This window comes from Pantherophis guttatus, chromosome 8 (genome assembly GCF_059756535.1).
Source record: "Pantherophis guttatus breed Tessera chromosome 8, ASM5975653v1, whole genome shotgun sequence".
In the NCBI taxonomy this organism is placed as follows: domain Eukaryota; kingdom Metazoa; phylum Chordata; class Lepidosauria; order Squamata; family Colubridae; genus Pantherophis; species Pantherophis guttatus.
The window spans coordinates 46,795,372-46,810,770 of NC_142070.1; the positions used below are offsets into that span (position 1 = coordinate 46,795,372).

The window sequence follows — 15,399 nt, forward strand, 5'->3', positions numbered from 1 at the left end:
CCAGCTCTGCTGTCCTGCCCATTTTATGGAAGCAGGGCCAAGCCTTATCTGTTACCCTGTTGAGAAAGTTGCAGCGCCCTCTCTCTTGCTCTTTTTCATCCACAATGTGTTTTTACAGCAATAATACATATGTCATATAAGGTTATATCCTGCAGCTCCTACTGTTGTAAAATTCCATTTGAACTCTGCAGGAGTTTTATCTTACTAAAAGAAACAGGATTAACCCCTGAATTATAAAGTATGGTATGCCACATCATCTAGGCACTATTTCTAAAACATTAATACAGATTATATAAAAGTATCCTCTGTGAATGATATTAAACAGACATACTGCTAACACCAATGATACATTAGTAACCCTGGGGCAGACATAGCAGAAACATTTGATTTTTTTTTTTCCTTTTGTGATTAACCTCAGTAGGGAATTTTCTACATTCTCTCCTCTGTGTTACTATTTCATAGACACTTCCTAAGTTAACAAGTCAGCTGCTTCACTGTGATTTCCATAGTTTTTGTTCTTAAAAGCACACTAAAAGCTAATTTAATCACAGTTTCAAAATATCATACAATAAAACTAATTTAATTACACTTACCAATGGCCACTAGCCTCATTAAAATGTTAATGAGGCATCTAATTATTAAATTGCTTAATGACTGCTAATAAGATTAATGACAAAATAAAACTTAACTACAAATTAAAAATGCCCTAAGCTGAAGCCACATCTTGCCTCCCTTCAACTCCTACTAGCATGTAAAGAAACATGGTCAATTAAAGTCAGGGAAGCCGGAAACAGAGCATAGCAAGGATATATGCATCTCCTGCTTCAATGACATTACTAAACATGCACAGTGCTATTAATATTAAGAGTGCCTTGTATGCAGACTTGATCTTCTTAAAAGCATTTTTTCTGCATGCGACATGATAGATCCTAGACTGAAGCCTGTTTCCAATATCTATTACAGTGAAATAAAAAGCAAACAAAAAAGTAGATCAAAGACCAACCCTAACATTAGTATGAAATGTTACACAAAGTTCACAGAGAATAATAAAGATGAAATTGTTGTAGAAATGCTTTGAAAATAAATATAGCAACTGTGTGATCTAAACCAGAAATGTATTTCTCATTATGTGAAGGTATTTGTTTCTCCTTGGTAAGTCTGATCAACATATTCAACTTTAAGCTGCCAAAATTCAAGTCTAAATCAATATACTGTTGAAGTGCACATTTTTATGAATATACAACTTAAACTACACAGTGAAACTTTATCAACTAAAACCTGCTTTTTATTATGATAGAAGCAGATAGGCACCATGTAATTATAGAAAACATGGACGACACAATAATTTATGAAATGTTTCCTAAACTGTAACCCTTTCCACAAAGGATCAAGATTTTGCCTGTTTACCACACTGTTGTCATTATAATGCTTCCTGAGACTCATCCTGATTTCAGTATGAAGGTCTATTCCCACTCAACCTGTAAAAGGATTCTCTAGTCCTGGTCCAAACATTACAAAAAACAATAGTTACAGTATATAAGATGATTTCAGTCTGAACTGTCAACAGAAAATAAATAGCTTCCATCATTGTTCTCAGCTTGCCACTAACAGCTTCTTCAAATGTGAAACATTTCCTTAATGGAAATAATATTTTGTACAAATGACAAATAAATTGTCATATATGACTATATTCTTTAACTATCTATCATCTGTCTGTTTGTTTATTATCTATCTCAGAAGGTGTCCTGTTTTTTTCACGTATAAAAAATATTTATTAATGAAATGTCAAATGGTAATGAAAAGATTATTGAAATTATGAAATTATTTATTCTAGGTGAAAATTGTGAATAATTAAATATAAACTTTTAAATCAAGATGTGCAGTTTGTGGTATGCTGTGATCAGACCTCCAAAACCTCTAATCACAGTAAACATAACATTTTATCCATACTGCCAAGATATTAGAAAATTAAGAGCCTTAAATGAGGAATATACAAAATTGTATTATGAGATATTATATCCAATAATATATTTTATTTTTTTAAAATTCAACATATATATTTCTTAAAATTTTGTGGGATTTTTAAAAAAAATTTAAACACACTTTGTTGCATCTTAAAGTGTTTTGGTCTGCCCTTTTTAAGCACTATTGTAGGGTCATTATAAGGAATATTATTTAATATAAATATATCATAAAGAAATGTATCATGATATTCGGTATAAAATATTCAACTTCCTTATGAATAGCAATTATAGTTTTGCATGAAATTTAATTGAGATCATTAGTTTCCAATCAAATTATTTCTAAATACTTAACTCAAATGATTTTTTACATTTTCCACATCAGTACATCTTTCATTACTACTTATTTATTTATAAAATAATAGAAGTCACCCATAATTTGCTGGCTTGCTAGGGTTAATAAGTTACATATTTAAACTCACATAAGGAAAATTACATGTGTAATTCTATGTGATTTTCAATAGAATAAAACATTTAAATTAAGATAATGATAGCCATTGTAAAAGATACCCTCGCTGAAAAATTTCATATCAGCAATACATCTATTTAGCTATTCCTTAAAACTTTTTCTCAGTCTCCGTGCTTTTGAAGGCCTGCTGAATTCTCAAGTGGTATTGTTTTGATATTGCAGTGTTTTAAAACTTTTTTAAATTGATTTGATCTTAGTGGGTTATAAAAATTTCCAGTCTTGGTCACAAATATTACAATACTAGACAACACAGTATTAACAGTAGAGACTTTTAAATTTCTAGGTTCTATCATATCTCAAGACCTAACATGAACACCTAACATCAAAAACGTCATTAAAAAAGCACAACAAAGAATGTTCTTTCTGCACCAATTCAGGAAGCTCAAATTGCCCAAGGAGCTGCTGATCAGTTCTCCAGAGGAATTATTGAGTCTCTCATCTGCACCCCTATAACTATCTGGTTTGGTTCTGCAACCCAACAAGACAGACACAGACTTCGGAGGATAATTAGAACTGCAGAAAAAACAATTATCCGTGTTGGATCCATGTCCCTCCTGGCTTGTTTCGGCTGCCTGGGGGTGACTGGAGACTGGATCCAGGCTATTGTCAACACCTCTTTGAGGAAGGGGGTCGTCCCCACCTCTCTTAAGGAGGCAGTGGTTCGACCCCTCCTCAAGAACCCTGCCCTGGATCCAGACTCACTTAATAACTATCGGCCTGTCTCCAACCTTCGCTTCATAGCAAAGGTTGCTGAGTCCGTGGTGGCGCAACAGCTCCCACAGTTCCTGGAGGAAATGGATTTCCTAGACCCATACCAATCAGGGTTCTGGCATGGGCACAGCACGGAAACGGCATTGGTAGCTCTGGTGAATGATCTCTGGTGGGCCTGGGATGGAGATTTTTCCTCCATCCTGGTCCTACTTGACCTCTCAGGGGCTTTTGATACATCGACCATGGTATTTTACTGCAACGACCTGGGGGGTTGGGGGAAGGGGGCACTGTTCTACAGTGGTTCTCCTCCTACCTCTCAGGTCATTCGCAGTTTGTATGGGGGGGCAGAGGTCCACCCCGAGGCCCCTAACTTGTGGGGTGCCTCAGGGGTCGGTTCTGTCCCTCTACTCTTTAACAACATATATGAAGCCGCTGAGTGAGATCATTCGTGGTTTCGGGGTGAGGTATCATCAATATGCTGATGATACTCAGTTATATATCTCCACCCCGGGCCACCCCGGGGATACCCTTTCCGTGATGTCCCACTGCCTGGAGGCGGTACGGGCCTGGATGGGTAGGAACAGGCTCAGACTCAAACCCTCCAAGACTGAGTGGCTGTGGATGCCGGCGTCTCGTGCTCTAGAAGTCCCATCACATTTGATGGGGGGGATGTGCTTGCTCCCATTGAAAGGACCCACAACTTAGGTGTCCTCCTGGATTCCCGGCTGTCTCTGGAAGACCATCTTACGGCCGTGACCAGGGGGACTTTCGCCCAGGTTCGCCTGGTGTGCCAGGTGTGCCCTTTCCTAGACCGAGATGCCCTTCACATGGTCACTCATGCCCTGGTTACTTCTTGCTTGGATTACTGCAACTCCCTCTACATGGGGCTGCCCTTGAGGTGCACCCGGAGGCTCCAGCTGATCCAGAATGCAGCCGCATGGGTGGTTATGGGAGCTCCCCATTACTCCCGTGTAACACCTCTCCTACGCGAGCTGCACTGGCTACCAGTGGTCCTCCGGATCTGCTTCAAGGTGCTGGTACTTACCTTTGAAGCCCTACATGGCTTAGGTCTGGGGTATTTGCAGGACCATCTCCTACGTGCCTCCCACCGTCCTGTCCGCGCACACAGGGCTGCCCTCCTCAGAGTACCCTTGACCAGACAATGTCGGCCGGCGATGTCCAGGGGTAGAGCATTCTCTGTGGGCGCTCCTTCCAATTCCTGTTCAAAGGAATTATATTTTACACAATTTCTAAACTTTAGTCATCACTTTTGGAACCTGAGGAAAGCATTGGCAACTCCTCTGGGTGTCACCAGTTAGGTCTTGGCAATTTAGTTTGGAGCACCACAGAGACATTATTTCTATTTTATAGACCTACATGGGCTCCTTATAGTATTGGTTTTAACTGAGTGGCAAAGGGCAAGTTTATTTCTGGAATCATCATTCCCTGAAAGTTTATCACCTTTCCACCAAGTCAGAATGAATATGCTACAGATCCCTTCTGTAGGGTGCTCCTGTCAGAAGAACGAGAGACCTGGTAAAAAAGCAACAGGGTTCAAAACATGTTCTGGTGTACATTTTCATAGCCAGTGTCTGTTGGGTAATGTTGGGCATCCGGGCTTAATGACTCTGGTATAGAGATCAGATTTCCTGATCCTTCATCAGCAGCTGTAGCTTGCATTTTGAGAAGCAATGTAGTCTGTATGCAACTGAACAGAATTGATTGGGCAGATCATGGTCAACTGAGCAGAACACACTCTCTCTCTCTTTGTGTGTGTGTATGTGTGTGTATAATGTAATGTAATGTAATGTAATGTAATGTAATGTAATGTAATGTAATGTAATGTAATGTAATGTAATGTAATGTAATATAATATATATATATATATATATATATATATATATATATATATATATATATATATATATATATATATATGTTTTTCTTCTAGCCAGGTTTTCCCTACGTAAACGTTCCCTATGTTTCCCTGGCTAGAAGAAAAACACACATAAACCCTACGAAGAAGTAAGAAAATATATATATATATATATATATATATATATATATATATATATATATACACACACACACACACACACACACACACACACACACACACACACACACATACATACATATACACATACATAAATACACATACACATACATACACATACAAATATACATATACATGTATATATTACTGTGTTAGGTCCCCCCCCAGTTACTTTCTTCTCAAACAATTCCCTCTCTCAGCTTCATTGAGTTACCCAACTACTCTCCCCATTGGATGGTGCTGGTCTTTCTTTGTACTTGTTCTACCAGAACTGCATCTTTTTGCCTTTTGATTAAGCTTAAAGATATACAAGTTAAAATTGAATTTGCACATCCTTTTTATCTATTAGCATTAAAGTACAAGCTTATCTTGTTTGATTATTAGAGGCACTGTTATAAAATTGCAAAACCGGTATTTATTATTCTGATAACACATTGCTTGACTTTCTAACATTACTGAAATTATCATTGTTGAACATAAAAATTGAAAACATGAAAGAACAGCATGTGAGGGAGATTTAGTACTGTTGAAATCTTAGCAATAGATTTTAAAAATAGAGAAAGGGAGAAAAGCAGATTTTTCTGCTTTTTCTATGTTTCTATTTTTCTATGTTAACAGCTTATGCTTCATAGACATTTTGGAGTCCTATTGCTTTTGTCAATAAGAATAAGAACACACAGCTGCTGAAAACAACAATTAAGACTAAGAGGTTTGAAGAAGACAAATAACTATGCTCTATATTAGCTGCATGTGTTTACTTTTATATTTCTATTATCAGCAGTACATGCTGTCAGGGCAATAATCTACAATGAGTGAAATAAAATTAGTCCTAAATGATTTCCAATTGCAATAAATTAGTTAATATATTATACAGCACACTTGGAACAAATATTATAGGTGTGTCTTCCAAAAACTGGATGCCGTCAAATTTAGTAACAAGACAGCAAAGAAATAGTGTATAAGTGTGAAAGGAAGGCAATCTAAAAAACAGGTTAGTCATATGAATAATTATTGCACTTTTGAAAAGGAGGATATTAAAAATAAGATGGTCTTCTCAAGAATTCAAAACCCTGCAAAATGTGTGGAATAACCTGTAAGAGTACTGTCTGGCTGTCTGGCTGTCTTTCTGACAAGTACCTTGAAGGAAAAAACAAATGATAAACCAAAGAATTATCCAATTGTGCTGGTTAGTACTGTCTATTAAACTTCTTGAAAGACTGCTACAGCCAGATCCTTCAGATGATTCCAGTGGAACAAGATGGAATTCACCATCCATCTTGGTGAAAACACATGATCAAGTGCTTTCATTAACATCTTATACAGAAGCAGGATATCAGACAAAACAAAAAAACATCAGCTCCCTTTATAGATCAAAGCACAGCATAGGACAGTGGTCCCCAACCTTTTTATCGCCGCGGACCAGTCAGCCTTTGATAATTTTACCGTGGCCCGCTGAGCGCGCGCAGGGGTGGGGGGCGTTGTTCGCGACGACACATTGATTGTTTATATATCAGATTATTTTGATTAAACAACTTTTATTTTATTGTATTTAAACATGCCTTACAAAATAAAATACAATTACATAAATATAAAGTGCTTTAACATTTTAACAGTTAAACTTTAACTAAGCGCTCTAGTTACTAGATTCTAGTGAATCAATGAGAACCCTGAGCTTGTTTTTCTGCAACGAGACGGTTCCATCTGGGGGTAATAGGAGACAATGACACCCGAAGTGTCTTGCTTATGTCCAGTTTATTTCGTTGTTTTATTTTGGTTGCTGTCACTGCAGAAAACCCCGCTTCACACAGATAGGATGTTGGAAAAGGCAAAAGGGACTTAAGAGCTGTAGTGGCAATCTCAGGATATTCCGCCATGACTTTAATCCAGAACACCGGCAGAGTTGTTGTCTCAAATACAGTTTTAAGGCCGCCGTCATTTGCAATCTCCAGCAGTTGATCTTCTTCTTGTACAGACATGCTACATTCGTCTGGTTTGTTGACAAATGGGTCGCGGATCCATTCCTTACCAGTTCGTGGGTCTTTTGTGGTTGGGAAGTAGTGCTCAAACTTTTCTAAAAGCAAAGACAGGTGATCGTGCACCAACTGGGAGAATGAACGCTCAGGCTCAGTCTCTCCTAAAATCCCCGCTAATGTCTGAAACATGTCCAAAATGCCTCTGTTCACACGCCGTCCCCACAACTCCAGTTTGGCTTTAAATGCAGCTACTTTGTCAGCCAACTTGAAAACAGTTGTCATTTTCCCCTGAAGGGACAGATTGAGTTCATTGAGCAGGCTAAATATGTCACACAGGTAAGCCAGTTTTGCAAGCCATACCTTGTCACTGAAATGTGCTGCCAGTGGTGACTTCTTTTCTGAGAGAAATCTTTGCAATGGCTCTCTTAATTCAAACACCCTGGATAGTGATTTTCCTCTGGATAACCATCTTATTTCTGTGTATAAGAGAAGGCATCTGTGCTCTGTGTCCATCTCCTCACAAAGCTGCTCAAATAGACGCGAGTTAAGGGCGTTTGCTTTGATGTGGTTAATAACTTTAACCACATCATTCAATACACTGTTAAATTCTGGTGACATTTTTCGGCTTGCCAGCATTTCCCTGTGAATGATACAATGTGTAGATTCGCACTCAGGTGCAACCTCCTTAATCCGAGCGGTTAAACCAGACAGCCGTCCGGTCATGGCAGCAGCTCCGTCTGTGCATATGCCGACACAAAAGGACCATTTTAGTTGTCCTGATATATAACCATCCAGTGACTTGAACAGTTCTGCTCCTGTGGTGTTGGTTGGCAAAGATAGTGCACATAATAAATCCTCATGCACATCCTCCTGATAAAGATATCGCACATAAACAAGTAGTATTGCCTTGTTGTCGATATCTGTAGATTCATCAACCTGTAGTGCGTACCACGGTGAAGTATTAATCCTCTCCAACAATTGTGTCTCAATGTCTTCAGCTATTTCATCAATGCGCCTAGTCACGGTGCTAGCCGACAAAGGCACATTTGCTACCTTTTTTACAGCAGCCTCTCCTAAAAGTTCACGACAAATGTCTTTAGTGGAGGGCAAGATCAATTCTTCACCGATAGTGAATGGCTTTTTAGCCTTAGCAATACGGTTAGCCACCAAATATGATGCTCTCAGAGCATTCTCCTTTATTGCTGTGGTGGCCCTCAGAAATATCTTCTGTCCTTCGTGTTCCCTTTTTTTTCTTTCAAAATACTGCAGGGGTTTGTCTTTTAATCCAGGGTGCTTGGCATTCAAGTGGCGAAGCAGTTTTGAGGGTTTCATTGCCTCATTAGAGAGCCGCTCACCACAAACTATGCAGAGTGGGGTTGGCGCGTGGGAATCACCTATCCCGATAAATCCATATTTCAAGTAGGACTCATTGTATTGTCTGTTAAAAGTTTTATGTTTCTTTGATGCTGAAGGCTCTTCTTCTGTCTCTTCACTGGGCCTTTTCTTTTTCCCAAGGAAACTTTCTGACGACATCTGTTTCGTACTCATCTTTGCTAATTTGTGGGTTAAATTTGAGCAAAAACAATATACACCTACACCAACTACTGTAAAAATGAGAAAGTACCAGTGAAAAGCGAGAAGAGCTAGCACCTGGGTACACGTTATGAATTATTAATGCACTTATGCACTTTATATGTTTGGACACTGGTAGAATTAATATAAATTATATGTAATTTCACTGTATAATGTTAGAGATAATTTGGGGCCTCTAGCCATGGCTCACACTTGGAGAGTACCAAAACCTGCTATAGTGTGCTGTTCGTATTTCCCCCCCCCCATCTATCTATGTCAGTGTTTCCCAACCATTGTGCCTCCAGCTTTTTCCAAACTACAACTTCCAGCATGCCTGGAGGGCCAGAGGCTGTCTGGGTATGCTGGGAGTTGTAGTTTTGCAACAGTTGGAGGCACCCTGCTTGGGAAAAATGGAGCTATGCTTGTCCTCTCTTTCTGCCTATCTATGCATCTATCTATATCAGTGTTTCCCAACCAGGGTGCCTCCAGCTGTTGCAAAACTACAACTCCCAGCAATGTGTGTCCAATCACACTTGGTCAATAGAGAATTCAATTCAATTCAATTCAATTCAATTCATTCTATTCCTATCCTATTCTATTCTATTCATCTTCATATATATACACAGGTACTACACAAACACACACACACACACCTACTCTCCACCTCATCCCTACCCAGCTCTATAGAGTCCACAGAGCCCATTTCATACAACGCAAACCCGCAGGCATACAACCCCCCCCCCACACACAACCCGGCCCCCACAAGGGAAGGACCCAGATTCTCTCTCTCACACACACACACAGAGACGCGTGTATTGCAAGACACGTGTGCATGCCACCCCCCATGCCCAGAGACACCCCCCCTCCAGTCTCCCCCAGACAGGGAGGCGTGTTTCGAAGTGTGTGTGTGTGTGTTTGCACAAGGGTGTGACTTTTATACACACACACACACAGAGGGGGGAGGGGTTTGAGCCCCCCTCCCAGTCCTGCAGGCCCGAAACCCCCCTCCCCTCCCCCCCCCCCATTCCCAGGTCTGGCTCGGCCCTTCGCCCCGCTGACCTGCCCGGCTTGGCTCGGCCCCAGGCGCCCTTCCTTCTCCCGAGACGTGGTGCGGGCGGCAGGCGGGGCGACGCCGCCCCTTCCTTCTCCTCCTCCTCCTGCTCCGCCCACAGGACGCTTCCGCAGCCGCACCGACCTGCCCGGATTTAGGGGGAGGGAAGCGAGCGTCGGAACAAATGGAGACCGGAACAGAAGGAGTGGGACGCTTTCCCCCCCCCACCAGCTGCGCGGCCCGGTGCCAGGTACTCCACGGCCCGGCACCGGTCCGCGGACCGGGGGTTGGGGACCACTGGCATAGGATACAGTATGGAGGCATGGACTGTTATATAAATTAATACAAGTAATACCATGCCATAAAATCACCTGACTTATGGATAATATGCTTGCTGACAGAACTTTGTGACTGTGAGAAAGGATATTAATGTTACTAAAATATTAAACAATTGGACTATCATAAGTCGGTTCTTGCCCTCCTTTACAATTTATACATATCCCGATATGCCTCATACAAAGGCCAGGAAGTTTGGCTATGCAGCTGGGCTTTTGCCATTCAACATAAAACCTTTCAGATAACTAGAGGTGTTCTCACTTCTGATGTAGATATTACATAAGTACTTTCATAAATGGAGGCTACAGCCTAATCCAACTAAGATGGAAGTAACATTCTTCCATCTTTGTAAGAGTTCAACTGGCAGAAAACTTAATGTACTTTGCAAGGGAAAAAGAGTCAATCACACTAACTACTTTAAATATCTTGAGGTTACCCTGGACAAGACACTTTCCTAGAAAGAACATTTGACAAAAACTGCTGCCAAATTGAGAACTAGAAATAATATTCTGCACAAATTGTGTTTGGGTTGAGCAATGCTACATGCTGTGCTCAGCTTGGTTTATTTAGCAGCAAAGTATTGTGCCCCAGTATGGCTTAATAGCTCATACACAAATAGAAATGATCAAAATTGCATAAGTCAATATGCATTGTTAGTGGGAGGATCCAAACTACTTCCATATACTGTCTGTCTGTTTTGAGCTATATACAGAAGAATGCTCTCCTCCAAGAATACCTGAAGAGGAGGAAAAATGCCCTCCTCCAAGAATACCTGAAGATTATTGATAACTCCCAGCTGACAATATTGAGTGCTTTAGGCTGCCTGGAGTGAAACAGGTTGAGATCCAGTCATCCAGCTACTTCTACTGCTAAAGTACTTGTAGAAGATGATTTTGACATACACAATATATGGAAACAGCACTGGATAGGAAATTGTGCTCCACAATGTCAAAATTTGCCTTGTACCTTGAAAAAAACTACCTAGATTTGACAACAACCATATGATATGGACAACACTTAAACTGGATGTGGTAGATATGCCGATGCCCTCTATAAGTGGGGCAAAATACTATTACTGAAATGTGACTGTGGGGCTGAGAAACAAACTATCCAACATATAGTGACAGAATGCCAAAACAGAGTTTATAATGGAGATTTTTGCTCATTTCCTGGCTGCAACAACTAAAGCAAAATATTATCTAGATATACGTTTATAATATTTTTTATTTTTTATGCTTTTTAATCAAAATGTGATGTGAATGTGCCATGCAATAAATAAATAATTTGACAGGTGCCATGATACATCAGAAGGTACAGTTACTGATTTGGATAGTTTTGTAAACTGGTTTATAAAAGAAACACCTGATTCATTTAAGGAGGCAACCCTACTTCATTCCAGTGAGTTCTTATTCATTATTTGTATGTAAGTTTTGATTAGGGATTTGAAGCAATACAGTAAATAAATGCTGTTTTGTGCCACTTAGGTCCTGCTTATTATTTGGGAGATAACTTGTTACTTGATTTGGTTTGGATTTAGGAAAATATGCTCCCATAGTGAGAAACATTGTTTCAGAATCTGTTTCCATGCCTTGTTCTCTTGGGTCTATTCCTTTGGAACTATTAAGGCAAATTACTGCACTAAACATAGCCCAATGAGTTGAGAAAGACAGAATCTTCTTAAGAGTGTTTTCTCTTTGGAACTTAAGAGACACTAATCCTATTTCAGGCCTTGATGAGTTACAAAGGTAAATCATTTCTTTCTTCTTTCTTGCATTAGTTGTTTTCATAACAAGGAGAAATCACTATTACTTGCTATCTATCTTCTCCCAAATTAGCAGTTTCCTTCTAGAGAACTCATAATGAGACTCCACCTAATTAAACATTGTTTCCTGTAATCCTTTTTTACATTTCAATCGAAAATCATGTCTCAACAGATCTTTCAGCATCTGCTGCGATAAAAGAAATAAGGTTAGGCTAGCAGAATATTAAGCAGTTAAATATTCTAAATAATAGAATAGAATTGTTATTTCCAAACTAAAAATATTACAGCTAGATGCTACCAGATAGGAAGAAAAATAAAATCAGAGCATAAAGAGAAGTAGACCTCACTTATCAACCTCTCATGCAATGACTGTTTAAAATTATGATGGTGCTGAAATAAAAGTGAGAAATGATGGCATTTAGGACATTTACTGTGTCTCTGTTACATGTTTGCCTTGACAGTTAGTTAGTATGCATTATCCTAAACCTGACCCATTCTTTTTTTTTTTTCTCCCTTGTGGAAAGATTGGAGATAAAGGGGTTACAAAAGAGTAAGAAATTATAGAATGAGGAATATTCCTGCTGTTTGCCTAGACGTTTGTGATTCCCAGCCCCAAGCACATTATTTATTTATTTATTTATTTATTTATTATTGAATTTCTATAACGCCCTTCTCCCTGAGGACTCAGGGCGGTGTACAGCCAAAATTAAAAACATGCAGGACAAATATTAAAAAATAATTAAAAGATATATAAATTTGGTCCAATTAAAACTCATTACCAATTAAAACGTTTAAAACATTTAAAAACAATTAAAAATTTCATCTTAAGCCAGCCCGGCTTGCTTGAAAAAATGGGTTTTAAGGGCACGACGGAAGGCACTGAGGTCCTGGATTCTCCTTATCTCTGGGGGGAGCTGATTCCAGAGGGTAGGTGGCCCCATAGAGAAGGCCCTCCCCCTGGGGGTCACCAGCCTACACTGTCTGGCTGATGGCACCCTGAGGAGGCCCTCTCTGTGGGAGCGCACGGGTCGATGGGAGGTCGTCGGTAGCAGCAGGCGGTCTCGAAGATAGCTAGGCCCTATGCCATGGAGCGCTTTGAAGGTGATAACCAACACCTTGAAGCGCACCCGGAAGACCACCGGGAGCCAGTGCAGCTCGCGCAGGAGCGGTGTTACATGGGAGCGCCATGCTGCTCCCGTCACCACCCGCGCTGCTGCGTTCTGGACCAGCTGGAGCTTCCGGGTGCTCCTCAAGGGGAGCCCCATGTAGAGAGCGTTGCAGTAGTCAAGGCGAGAGGTGACGAGGGCGTGAGTGACTGTGCACAGGGAATCCCGATCAAGAAAGGGCCACAACTGGCGAATCAGGCAAACCTGACAAAAGGTCCTCCTGGTTACAGCCGTCAGATGTTCCTCCAAGGACAGCTGCATATCCAGGAGGACTCCCAGATTGCGAGCCCTCTCTGTGTGGGCCAATGACTCGCCCCCAATAGTCAGTGATGGAGTCAACTGACTATATCGGGATGCCGGGAGCCACAGCCACTCAGTCTTGGAAGGGTTGAGCTTGAGCCTGTTCCTCCCCATCCAGACCCGCACAGCCTCCAGGCACTGGGACATCACTTCAAGGGCATCGTTGGAGTGGCCTGGGGTGGAGATGTACAGCTGGGTGTCATCAGCGTACTGGTGGTATCTCACCCCAAAGCCACGGATTATCTCACCCAGCGGCTTCACATAAATGTTGAACAGAAGGGGCGAGAGGACCGATCCCTGCGGCACTCCACAAATGAGAGGCCTTGAGGTCGACCTCTGCCCCCCTGCCAACACAAACTGCGACCGGTCGGAGAGAAAGGAGGAGAACCACCGTAACACGGTGCCTTCCACCCCCAACTCTTCCAGCCGGTGCAGCATGATACCATGGTCGATGGTATCAAAAGCCGCTGAGAGGTCTAACAGGACCAGAACAGAGGAGCAACCCCTGTCCCGAACCCTCCAAAGATCATCAACCAACGCGACCAATGCCGTTTCCGTGCTGTGCCCAGACCTGAAACCCGACTGGAATGGATCTAGATAAGATGTTTCCTCCAGGAATTGCGGAAACTGTCGTGCGACCACACTCTCAACAACCTTCGCCATAAAGCGAAGGTTGGAGACAGGACGATAGTTGGCCAATATTGCCGGATCCAGGGACGGCTTCTTGAGGAGAGGGAAACAGCCAGTGTCAATGCATGTCTTTTGATATGTATTTCCTTTTGTGTGCCTGCTTACTCTCTTGCAATCCTTTCCTATTCAATGACTATAAATACAATATTAATTCCGTTCTTTCTAATTACACCAGCATCAGGGTAAGAATTCCAAATGGTGAAACATTGAAGAAGAAAATTGAAGTAAAATCATAAGCACAGTCACATGGTTTTCCACTTAGCAATTACGCCACTTAGCAGTTGAATAGACTGCCCCAATTACTAAAGAAAGACTACTTGTATGCCAATCCATAGACAAATCAGTTTTGCAGGAATATTGCAATTCCCCTTTCTAAGAAAATAACATTTTTATGCTTTTCTCTAACAGCAAGTGAAGCATAACTGCTACAATCTTAAAACTTACTCTCATTTTGCAGACTCTCAGATAACAGTATAGGCTTTATCAATCTGCTACCTTCTAAGTATGTGACAAATGTAATTTCAGAAATTCCCAGTAGCCTGTTTCCTTTATTCCCACCACTGGGAAATGTTGAGAAAGTTAATTTGTCTCTCTCTTTTCACAACTGACTTTGAAAGATGTACATTTGAAAGGTGTTACCAGATTTGAATGCTTACCTATATAAACAATACCTACAAGTAATAAAATAATGGGAATAGCAGGGAACACTTGAATCAATTCAAGTATTTTCTTATGTATAATCCCAGGAATTTTTTGATTAAATATAGAAACTTACTTAAGTTTCTGTATGAAGCCTCATAAACTTTTGAAAAAGTGACAGAAGTAAAGAAAAAAAATCAATCAATCTGATCTTTCTACGTCATTTAAATTTACTGAGAATACGAAGTAAATCAAGATACAGTTAAGTTCTATTAAGTGCTTATGTATAATCAGAGAGTCAATGAGCAGAAAGGCAACTAATCTGAATGATTTTTACAATTACATGAATTTATCCCATTATTTATTCACCTGAATAAATCAAGTAAAGGAAATAGTTGCACAATAATTCAAAACCTTAAATTTGCTGAAAAACTGAGTGTAAAGAAAATACTTATGAGCAAGAAATAATGAAAGATTAATCTGAATGGCAACATATTTTGAGAATGATTAAAGCAACAATAAAAAATATTGTTAACATATGTTATTATAAATAGTAGTATCTGAAAAGAAACATCATTATTTATAATTTACAAAGGTATACCTAATTTAATCTGTCCTGATCTTACATATTTTTTCTTCTGACTGATGAATAA

At 40.2% G+C, this 15,399-nt stretch overlaps 1 protein-coding gene and 1 pseudogene across 4 annotated transcripts in view; both read right to left on the minus strand.

The window, feature by feature from the left end:
• TENM3 (teneurin transmembrane protein 3) overlaps positions 1–15,399 on the minus strand; it is a 1,586,501-nt gene that overhangs the window by 1,311,174 nt on the left and 259,928 nt on the right. The window lies entirely within an intron of this gene.
• LOC148112618 (SCAN domain-containing protein 3 pseudogene) lies at positions 6,654–9,780 on the minus strand (annotated as a pseudogene). Its single transcript, XR_015729117.1, has one exon. The product of XR_015729117.1 is annotated as an SCAN domain-containing protein 3 pseudogene (transcript).